Raw genomic sequence first — 12,212 nt, 5'->3', positions numbered from 1 at the left:
TGGCTACTTTTAATAGGGTCTACATCTGAACATGAGGCCATATTGCTGAGAGTTAATGGAGATAAATAACTTTGCCCATCTAAGGACAATTTCAGAGTAAATGAAGTGGAAAATAACAGAGCGAAACAAGGTCACAGCCCAGGCAAGGGCTTTCAGCAAAGACAGCCACGCAGGCAAGAGAACAAGGGGCTTCATTTGTTTGCCAGGGCATCTTAGTTATGAAAATTAATGGAAAGGAAGCAAGGGGAGTTACCTTGGTGATGAACAGCAATGACGAGGGACTAGAGACATATGGCAAAGGAGGAAATGCGAAGTTATGTCAGCTTTCAGTGATTCATAAATAACGGCAAGAGGTCTGTGAAGGCAGATTGAAAGCATCCAGGGTGTTATGTAATTGTGCCCTAGTGATGCATGAAAGCATTGAGCATTCTAATGTGCAGAGTCTGACAAGCCTGCTCTGTTGTAGAAGCCTGGGATTCTGTGGCCCTGGAGACATAGTTTGTGCAGCTAAGGAAACATTTCAAAAGAATGATATTTCTTAGTGTTTTGAGTCAATTTTGGTTAAATCTCTTCAATACCTGTATAAGCCATCCACATTTCTGTTAATGCTCTCTAATCCATTCACTCATTAGTTTATTTATTCAACAAATTATGTAGAGCCTACTTTGTGTCAGCCTCCCGTCTAGGTGATGTTACCTCCTACTGCCACTACTCACGTTTGGGTCACAGTCTTCTCTCTGAGAGATTATTGCAAAAGTATCTACATTGGTCCCTCTGTCTTCAGTCTTGCCCATGTTTAATCCTTTCTTCACTCTTCAAGCAGGATGATAATGTACTTATTTTCTTAATGGCTAAAAGTGGTTCTTTCCTGTTGCAACATACATTCTTTCCACCTTCTGTAAACAGCATCCACCTACCTGCACATCCTCTGCCTCATCTACAGTTTTGACAATGTTCCATAGGAGAGCTGTTATTTATAACTTGTCCTTCCCTTTCTGATCCCACTAACTGGTTAAGAGGTGGGCTTAAAATGCCATTAATTTATAAGTTTATTAATTAGGTGAGAAGTCCAGTAAAGAATGGCTGAGTTGTCTGCTCAGGGTATCACAAAACTAAAATTAAGGTGTTGGCCAGTCTGAGTTATCTCAGAAAGCTCTGGAGGAAAAAATGTACTTCCAAGCTCATTCTTGTTGGCAGAATACAGTTCCTTTCAGGTGTAGGATGGAGTTCCCAATTTCCTTGCTGGTGTTGACTGGGAGCTGCTGTTCACCTCCTATGCTATTGGCCTTCCTTGCCATAGGGGACCCTCTACCTTCAAGCCAAAGTACCACATCAAATCCTTCTCTCTCTCTCTCTTTTTAATTTCAGGTGAATGTGAAGGTGCAAACAACCAGGTCACAATATTTGACTTTGTTAGGTAAAGTCCATCTTGTACTTATGTTCCACACACAAAAGATGTGCCATACACCCCTACATTGTGCCCATTCAGTCAGAGCACACCAATACCTCCCTTCTCCCCTAACTCCTCCCTTGTTCTCTCTCCCCCCAACTTGAATTGAATTCAGTTTTACTCCTATGTGGGTGTGCATTAGATCATCTAATGGCTTCATACTGAGGACAGTGGATACTTGCTTTTCCATTCTTGTGATACTTTACTAGGAAGAATGTGTTTCTTTTTTTTTTGTCCGGGGCTGGGTTTGAACCTGCCACCTCTGGCATATGGGACCGGTGCCCTACTCCTTGAGCCACAGGCGCCGCCCAGAAGAATGTGTTTCAACTCCATCCAGGTTAATACAAAAAATATAAAGTTACCATCTTTTTTATGGTTGAATAGTATTCCATGGTGTACATATACCACATTCTTGAGTTAATGAACATTTAAGTTGTTTACACATCTTGATGATGGTAAATTAAGCTGTGATAAACAATCTAGTGCAAATATCCTTATGGTAAAATGATTTTTTTCTCCTGGGTAGATGACTAGCATTTCACCCCATAGTCTTATGGGGTGTTGACTGGGAGCTGCTGTTCACCTCACCATAGTTAAGACTATGGGGTGAAATGGCAGGTCTAATTTGAATTCTTTGAGGATTCTCCATACATCTTTCCAAAGAGGCTATATTAGTTTACAGTCCCACCAAGAATGTAAACTTGCTCCCCTCTCTCCATATCCACACCAGCTTTTGCAAATTTGGGACTTCGTGATGTGGGCTAATCTTACTGGGGTTTGGTGATATCTCAGGGTAATTTTGATTTGCATTTCTTTGATGATTATAGATGATGAACATTTTTTCATGTTTGTTAGCCATTCATCTGTCTTCTTCAGAGAAGATTCTGTTCATGTCTCTTCTCCAGTGATAGATGGGATTGTTAACTCTCTTTTTGTTGATTAATTTGAGTTCTCTATAGACCCTAATTATCAAGCCTTTCTCAGATTCATAACATGCAAAATATCTTTGCCCATTCTGAAGGTTGTCTGTTTGCTTTGATTGTTGTTTCCTTAGCTGTGCAGAAGCTTTTCTGTTTAATTAAGTCCCATTTGTTTATTTTTATTGTTGTTGCAATTGCCACCTAAGTCTTCTTCATAAAATCTTTCCCCAGAAACATCCTCAAGAGTTTTTCCCACATTTTCTACTAGGATTTTTATTATTTCATGCCTTAGATTTAAATCTTTTATCCATCTTGAATCAATTTTTGTAAGTGGTGAAAGGTGTGGCTCTAGTTTCAGTATTTTACGTATGATTATCCAGTTCTCCCAGCATCATTTATTGAATAGGAGTTCCTTTCCCCATTGTAGGCTTTTGTTTGGTTTATTGAAGATCAAATGACTATAAGAGACTGGTTTTATCTCTTGGTTTTCTATTAAGTTCCATATGTCTGTGACTATTTTGGTACTAATGCAATTCTGTTTTGATCACCATGTACTTGCAATATAGCGTAAAGTCTGGTAGAATGATGCCTCTGGCTTATTTTTATTACTAAAATTTGTCTTGGCTATACAAGTTATTTTCTCATTCCACATGAAAGTAAAAACTATTTTTTTCCAGTTCTTCAAAGTATGATGTTGGCATTTTAATGGAGATTGTGTTGAATCTGTAAATTTCTTTGGGTAGTATAGACATTTTAACAATGTTGATTCTTCCCAGCCAAGAACATGGTATGTTCTTCCATTTGTTAATGTCTTCCGCTATTTCTTTTCTTAGAGTTTTATCATTCTCTTTGTAGAGGTCCTTCACCTCTTTTGTTAGGTATATTTCTAGGTATTTCATTTTCTTTGAAGCTACTGTGAAGAGAATTGTCTTTGATTAGCTTCTCAACTTGGCTGTTTTTTTTTATTATTAAATCATAGCTGTGTACGTTAGTATGATCATGGGGCACCATATACTTGGTTCATAGACCGTTTGACACATTTTCATCACACTAGTTAACATAGCTTTCCTGGGATTTTCCTAGTTATTTTGCTAAGACCTTTACATTCCACATTTACTAAGATTCACATATCTTGTAAGATGCACCACAGGTGTAATCCCATTAATCCCCCTCCATCCACCTACCTCCCCCCTCCCTCCCCTCCCTTTCCCCCTTCTCCCTATTCTTAGGTTGTAACTGGGTTATAGCTTTCATGTGAAGGTCCTACATTAGTTTCATAATAAGAGTGAGTTTAGTTTCATAATAAGGGTGAGTACATTGGGTACTTTTTCTTCCATTATTAAGACACTTTACTAAGAAGAATATGTTCCAGCTCCATCCATGTAAACATGAAAGAGGTAAAGTCTCCATCTTTCTTTAAGGCTGCATAATATTACATGGCGTACATATACCACAATTTATTAATCCATTCATGGATTGATGGGCACTTGGGCTTTTTCCATGACTTAGCAATTATGAATAGGGCTGCAATAAATATTCTGATACAAATAACTTTGTTATGATGTGATTTTTGGTCTTCTGGGTATATGCCCAGTAGAGGGATTATAGGATTGAATGGCACTATCCATTAATGTGAATGGCTTAAACTGCCCTCTAAAGAGACATAGGTTAGCTGACTGGATACCAAAACTCAGGCCAGATATTTGTTGCATACAAGACTCACATCTTAACTTAAAAGACAAATACAGGCTCAGAGTGAAAGGATGGTCATCCATATTTCAGGCAAATGGTAACCAGAAAAAAGCAGGTGTTGCAATGTTATTTGCGGATACAATAGGCTTTAAACCAACAAAAGTAAGGAAGGACAAGAATGGTCACTTCATATTTGTTAAGGGTAAGATTCAATATAATGAGATTTCAATTATTAATATCTATGCACCCAACCAGAATGTACCTCAATTTATAAGAGAAACTCTAACAGACATGACTAACTTGATTTCCTCCAACTCCATAATAGTCAGAGATTTTAACACTCCTTTGGCAGTGATGGATCGATCCTCCAACAAAAAGCTGAGTAAAGAAATTCTAGGTTTAAATCTAACCATCCAGCATTTAGATTTAGCAGACATCTACAGAACATTTCATCCCAACAAAACTGAAAACACATACTTCTCATCAGCCCACGGAACTTACTCCAAAAACTTGGCTGTTATTGGTGTATATAAAAGCTACTGATTTGTTGACATTAATTTTATATTCAGACATTATTGTATTTCTTGATCATTTCCATGAGTCTTATGGTTGAGTCTCTGGGGTTCTCTAAGTATAAGATCATATGATCAGCAAAGTGAGAGTTTGACATTCTTTGTCCCATCATTTTGACGCCCTTTATATCTTTCCCTTGCCTGATTGCATTAGCTAGAACTTCCAGCAGTTCATTGAATAATAGAGCCTATAGAGGACATCTTTGTCTTGTTCCAGTTCTAGGTGGAAAAGTTTTCAGTTTTACACCATTAAGTATGATGTTAGTTGTGGGTTTGTTGTAGATAGCTTTAATCAGCTTAAGAAATGTTACACCTATGCCTGTATTCTTAAATGTTCTTATTAGGAAAGGACACTGAATTTTATCAAAAGTTTTTTCTGTATTTATTAAGAGGATCATATGGTGTTTGTTTTTGCTTCTATTGACTGATATCATGAATTACATTTATGGATTTGGACCTGTTAAGCCAGCTTTGCATCCCTGGGATGAAGCCTATTTGATTGTGATGTATAATCTTTTAATGTGTAGCTGTTATCTATTGGCTAAGATTTTATTGAGTATTTTTGCATCAATATTTATTAGTGAAATTAGTCTATGGTTGGGGAAGGTTTCTTCCTTTTGAATGTTTTGAAATACTTTCTGCAGTATAGGTATAAGCTCATCTTTGAAGGTTTTATATAAAATTCTGGTGTAAAGTCATCTGGCCCAGGGATTTTTTTTTTTGTTGTTGTTGTTGTTGGAAGATTTTTTTAATTGTTTCTTTGATCTCAGTGCTTGATATTGGTCTGTTCGAGAGATCTATTTCTTCTTGGTTAAGTCTAGGGAGATAGTGTGATTCCAGGTATTGGTCCATTTCTTCCACATTGTCAAACTTCTGGACATAGAGCTTCTTATAGTAGTCAGAGATAATCTCTTGTGTCTCTGTGGTATCTATTGTTATTTTTCCTTTTTCATTTCTGATTGCAATTATTAGAGATATTACTTATCTGTTTCTAGTTAATCTGCCTGAAGTTTTATTGATTTTATTTAACTTTTCAGAGAACCAACGTTTTGTTTCATTACTTTACTTAATGATTCTGTTGTTTACAATTTCATTTATTTGTAATTTAATTTTGATTATTTCTTTGCTTCTTTAAAGTTTGGGATTACATTGCTCTTCCTTTGCCATTTTCTTAAGATGATTCTTTTTTTTTTTTCCAATAAATCACAGCTATTTAATTTTACTTCTGTCTCTTAAAGGGCTTTGGACGTATTTCCTCGAGGTTCATCTGAGTGTGGTTTTGGTTTTCTTTTATTTTTTATTTATTTATTTATTTTATTATTAAATCATAGCTGTGTACATCAATATGATCATGGGGCTCCATACACTTGTTTCATGGAATATTTGACACATTTTCATTTCATTAGTTGACATAGCCCTCCTGGCATTTTCCCAGTTACTTTGCCAAGACATTTACATTCCACATTTGCCAAGGCTCACATGTACCCTTGTAAGATGCACCACAGGTGTGATCCTTTCAATCCTTCTCCCTCTATCCACCTCCTCCCTCTCTCCCCATGCTTTCCCCCTTCCCCCTGTTCTTAGGCTGTAACTTGGTTATAGTTTCATGTGAAGGTCCTAAGTTAGTTTCATGGTAGGGGTGAATATATTGGATATTTTTTCTTCCATTCTTGAGACACTTTACTGAGAAGAATATGTTCCAGCTCCGACCCCCCGGGTGATTGAAGCAGCTTCAAAAATACACTTTTGGGACTTGATCAAACTAAAAAGCTTCTGCACAGCCAAGAACACAGTAAGTAAAGCAGGCAAACAGCCCACAGAATGGGAGAAAATATTTGCTGGTTATGTCTCTGACAAAGGTTTAATAACAAGAATCCACAGAGAACTCAAATGCACTAGCAAGAAAAGAACAAGTGATACCATCACAGGCTGGGCAAGAGAATTGAAAAGAAACTTCTCTGAAGAAGACAGGTGAGCGGCCTTCAGACATATGAAAAAATGCTCATCATCTTTAATCATCAGAGAAATGCAAATCAAAACTACTTTGAGATATCATCTAACTCCAGTGAGACTAGCCTATATCACAAAATCCCAAGACCAGAGATGTTGGTGTGGATGTGGAGAAAAGGGAACACTTTTGCACTGCTGGTGGGAATGCAAACTAATACATTCCTTTTGGAAAGATATATGGAGAACACTCAGAGATCTAAAAATAGATCTGCCATTCAATCCTGTAATCCCTCTGCTGGGCATATACCCAGAAGACCAAAAACCACATCATAACAAAGATATTTGTACCAGAATCTTTATTGAAGCCCTATTCATAATTGCTAAGTCATGGAAGAAACCCAAGTGCCCATCGATCCACGAATGGATTAACAAATTGTGGTATATGTACACCATGGAATACTATGCAGCCTTGAAGAAAGATGGAGACTTTTTACCTCCTTCATGTTTACAAGGCAATTCTTTAGGTTGTTGATGTGTTCTCTTTCTTTTTTTCAGATGCAGGTATCTAATGCAATAAATTTCCCTTAGGACGGCTCTTGCAGTGTCACTCAAGTTTTGCTAACTTTTATTTATAACTGAATTTATTAAACATAACTCACTGCTCAGAAAATAGTAATTCTGAATAAATATTTGTGAATAAAAGAATCATTTAGAAAACTACAAAAACACAATACAAAAATTCAGGGAAGAACTAAATAAATGGAGAGATATTCCATGCTCAGGTATCTTCAATACTTAATTTCACTAAGATGTTCATTATTCCCCATTGATTTATAGATTTGATACACTGCCAATCAAAATATCATCAATCTATTATGCAGATACTGAAAATGGATTCTAAAGTTCATATAGAAAGGCAAATTGTCTATAATAAATGGAAAGATATTCCATGCTTATGAATTTTTAAGACTGTTTATCACTAAGGTGTTAATTCTTTTTCACTGGTTTATAGATTCAATGCAGTCTTGAAATGTGTCTGTTTTTCTTATCATTTGACTGGACTTATGAGTTTTGGAGAGGAAGACCACAGAGGTTAAAAGCCATTTTCATCATATTAAGAATACTGTGCTTTATCACTATTGAAGTTTCCCTTGATTATCTGGCTGAAGTAGTGTTTATTAAGTTTTTCCACTGTAAAGATATAATTTTTTTTCATGTGTTGTACTTGTCTATGTAACAAAGTCACTATGTACATTGTGAGTGGGGAGATTTGCTTCCTTTCCTGGAGGGTGAAATATTTATAGAAATTATTTAGATTTCTGTATGGGAGATTTATGTCTTCTTCCCCATTTATTTATTCAATGATATATTTATAACCTATTATTTTATACTTGGAGTTATAATTCAATATATCTTCATTTACATGTTGCTCAAATTTTCCTCCTTTAGCCATTGGTGATCCTTTAGCGAATCCTGTGTCACTTTAATATGCCCCATCAATGTAGGCTTTGTTTTTAATTATTTTCTTAGTGCCCAGTATTATAAGACCTTCTGGGCTCATCTTACATATTTCTTGCTCCAGTCCTATGATCAGCCATTTCTCCAAGAATCTCTGGTTTCTTTTATTGGTGAATGATATTTTATTTTGTTTTTTGATTTGCTCTGTATATATGTTTATTTGTACTTATGCATAGCTATCTATCTACCTATCATCTACATATTTATTTCTCAATATGGAGACTTTTTTTTTTTTGTAGAGACAGAGTCTCACTGTACCGCCCTCTGGTAGAGTGCCATGGCATCACACAGCTCACAGCAACCTCTAACTCTTGGGCTTACGCGATTCTCTTGCCTCAGCCTCCCGAGCAGCTAGGACTACAGGCGCCCGCCACAACGCCCGGCTAGGAGACTTATTTTTTAATGAGACATTTTAGCCCATTCACATTTTGAATGAATGAGTACATGAATTTCCTAATGTTTATGGTTTCCCACTTACAGATCAATCACCACAAATATAACATTTGATTCAAAGCATACCAGAAATGGGCCAGTACCTTCAACTGTGTATATGTGCATCTCTTGGCTGCAGGGGATGGATTATTGCCCTCTGCTAGTCTCACTGAAGCTCATTGCTTATCTGATGTTCCTGATTCCAGGTAAATTTGAAGTAGTATGCCTCTGAATCCAGTTGGAATATTTTTCTCTTGGTTCTACCTCATCATTTCTCATCTGTATTTTGGCATGTATGAACAGGTTTCCTAATGATTTCCCTCTTAATATATTTGTGTGGATACCCTTGCCTGGCTTTGCCAAATTAGTGGCTCCTTGCAAGAGCCTCACTAAAATGTGATAGGGGATATGTTATGTATGCTGTATCTTTTATGCTTGCAGAAAAGTTCCAAACACCATCATGTTTCCCTTTTTGTAGCATCATATACCTTAACATGGCATCATAACGAAGTTTATTCCTGTCTGTATTATCTAAGTAGCATTAGTGGATGACCAGACCCATTCCTGAAACTTGCCCCAAGATTAGCTACGTACTAAGTTCCCTGAAGTCTCATGACCTACACATATTTCACAATGGATGAAGATAACCAGTTAAGTAACCTAGCCTGACGTTAATGAACAGTGAGTTTGCTGGAAGGGCTGAACATTCCATGTATTGGATACATTCCTCCATGAGGTCAGAATTCTCCTGAAGAGTTAAGAGAGTAAACAGCAAGAATTCCTGGATGTGAGTGTCTATATTGATGGGGCAGAATGTTCTTGAATTACTCTTTCCTTGCCACTATTTCTAAGCCTTTTCCCTGCACTGCATAAAATCCAGTGGCGAGGCATGCTTTGAAAATTATCTTTCCCATAGTCCTTGAGTCTTTCTGAATGCTTCCTCTTGCTGGCTGAAATATACTTGGGAATAACAGGAATGAGGATCAATTGATACCACTGTTGTTCCAACATTATAAAGTTTATTTTCCAAAGACAAGGGACTTAAGAAAAGGGATGATTCCCACATAGTATTCTCCCAGCTGCAGAGGTCACAGGTATTGCATTTTAGACTCAATGTTTTTTGCCCAAGGTTCTTTCCTTTAGCCCATAGCTCAGTTCAACCTTCATTTCATATTTTATTTATATCCACTAGTGCTAAGCAGTATACCAATGGACAGTAGAAGGAAGTCCAGCAGGGGAAATGTAGGGTTATGGAGAAGCTGATCCCTACGTAGTCTGAATATTCTGGACCCATGAGCTCAGGATGAGCAGGAACAGAGGCAAACAGATTTTTGCTGAGCCGGCTCTGATGCAACATTACTATACAGTCTCCAAACAGTTCTCTGATTAGTATGGAGGCCTGTGTTGACAGTGGGAGCCTCCTTTCAGCTTGGTTTGGAGTGTCTTGGGAGGGGTGGGGCCCCAGGTTCTCTCCTCCTTCCATTTTCTTCTTTATAGGTCTTTCCTATGCACCTTCTGATGTTGGTGAGTGTCACTCTGAGTGTATTCTGTCACTTCTCTGATTTACATGCTCTATTCAAGCAGAGCCATCTGTAGGTGAACATCTACTTAAAACTTTTGATCGTCTCCCTGAGAGTGGCTGTTTCTAGTCCACCATCTTGGCCCCTCTTCTAAAGCAGGCTTTCTTTCTTTCTTTCTTTTTTTTTTAAGGCAGGCTTTCTAAATCAAGATCTTAAAGATCACAAACCATGTTCTTCTGCATGTTGTTCACATTACATTCATGAGGACAGAGAACTACTTTAGACTTCTTTTTTCCACTTTTTAGTCTTCAGTTATCAGAGAGATACAAAAATTAAAATTTTCAAGATCTAATTTGCGAGGGGCACATAGGTTATAATCCTTGAGAAAGGCAAGGATTTTTGGTTTTCTGTTTAGGAAGATTTTTGGTATTTCTCTTTAGGAAGTCTTTGACACACAGAACATAACTAAGGACACCTCTGGTACTCTGAGCACTGTTGCTGCTGACTATATTAGGTTAGCATCTTTAAATGTTAGAGTTTGTTGTAACAAATATTTCCATCCTCTACATGCCACCTGGGTCTGCAAGCAAGTCAGTGAATACTTTTTCAATAGTTCCAAATATCAATCAGGGAATTCTAGCCAATGATAATGAGGCTAAAACATGCGTAGTCTTTGTTTTTTAAAATGTCCCAGGCTCTACCACCAACTCCTCCCTGGGACCTACCAAATATAGGCAAGTAGGAGGCAGAAAGACAGTTTGCCATGAATGTCTCCTGGTAGGACATGGCAGGTACTCACCTGCAGGGCCTTTTCAGCCATCTCTAACTCTTTACTTAGAGCCTCTCAACCTTCAGTATATGATTCTGACTTCTCTTTCTTATCACAGGCTATTTGCATGCATCTCAGGCAACCTCTATGATAGCAGATCAAAGACGGGTTGCCTGCTTAGTCTGCAGGGTGCTGGGATTGGCCTGCCTCAGAGTCTTCAGAGGTATATTCTAGCCTGTGAAACTCAGCTGTAGGCTTTACATTTCAGGACCTGTTTTCATCCACAGAGAAGGGACCAACTGATTGCTTTTGTTCTTTCTTCAGTAGCTTCAACCACTGGAGAAGTTGAGTCACTTGATCCAGCTGGGAAATAAAGGCATGCTTTACTCATATTAGACCCAGGTGATGCCTGATCTAGGTAGTTTTGTAAAAGTCTTTCCATCCAGCTCTAGGAAAAATGCTGCTTTGCAGTAGCTTCACAGAGTATGGTTATACATTTCTTCATACACGGTTGGAGAGAGCTAATGCTTCACAGATTACTTCCAAGATTGTGTTCCATTAGCCTTTTTTATTTGTTGTTCTGCCTCTGATAATGGTCCTTGTGGAGGATACTGCCACTGGAATTCTGAAAAGAGCCTTAAATTTTGATATTTTCCCTACTAATAAGGGGCATAACTTTCCTAACAATGATCCCTAATGCACTATTCGCAATAGCCAAAATATAGAAACAACCCAATTGTTCATCAACTGATACACAGTTCAATAAAATATGGTATGTTCAGACAAGTTAGCCATAAAAGAATGAAGTACTCATAAATGCCACAACGTAGATGAATATTGAAAGCCTTATGTTAAGTCAGTGGTTCTCAACCTTCCTAATGCTGCAGCCCTTTAATACAGTTTAATACAGTCATGGCCTACAGGCTGAGAACCACTGTGCTAAGTGAAAGAAGTGAGACAAAAAGGCCATGTATAAAATAATTATAATGGGCAAATCTATAAAAACATAAAACCGATTAGTGGTTGACAGGAGTTGGGGGAATAGGGAGTGACTGCTTAACGTTTATACGGTTTCCTTTTTCTTTCTTTGAAACAGAGTCTCATTATGTCGCTTTTGGTAGAGTGCCATGGTGTCACAGCTCACAGAAACTTCAAACTCTTGGGCTTAAGCGATTCTCTTGCCTCCGTCTTCCCACTAGCTGGGACTACCGACACAAGCCACAATGCCCGGCTATTTTATTGTTGTAGTTGTCATTGTTGTTTAGCTGGCCCGGGTGGGGCTCAAACCTGCCAGCCTTGGTGCATGTGGCTGGTGCTTTCTAAGTGATGAAAATGTTTTGAAATGAATGGTGCTGTTTGTACAATACTGTGAATATACTAAATGCCATT

This window comes from Nycticebus coucang, chromosome 13 (genome assembly GCF_027406575.1).
Source record: "Nycticebus coucang isolate mNycCou1 chromosome 13, mNycCou1.pri, whole genome shotgun sequence".
In the NCBI taxonomy this organism is placed as follows: Eukaryota; Metazoa; Chordata; class Mammalia; order Primates; family Lorisidae; genus Nycticebus; species Nycticebus coucang.
The sequence above is the reverse complement of the archived record's forward strand: the minus strand, read 5'-3'. Positions refer to the sequence as shown.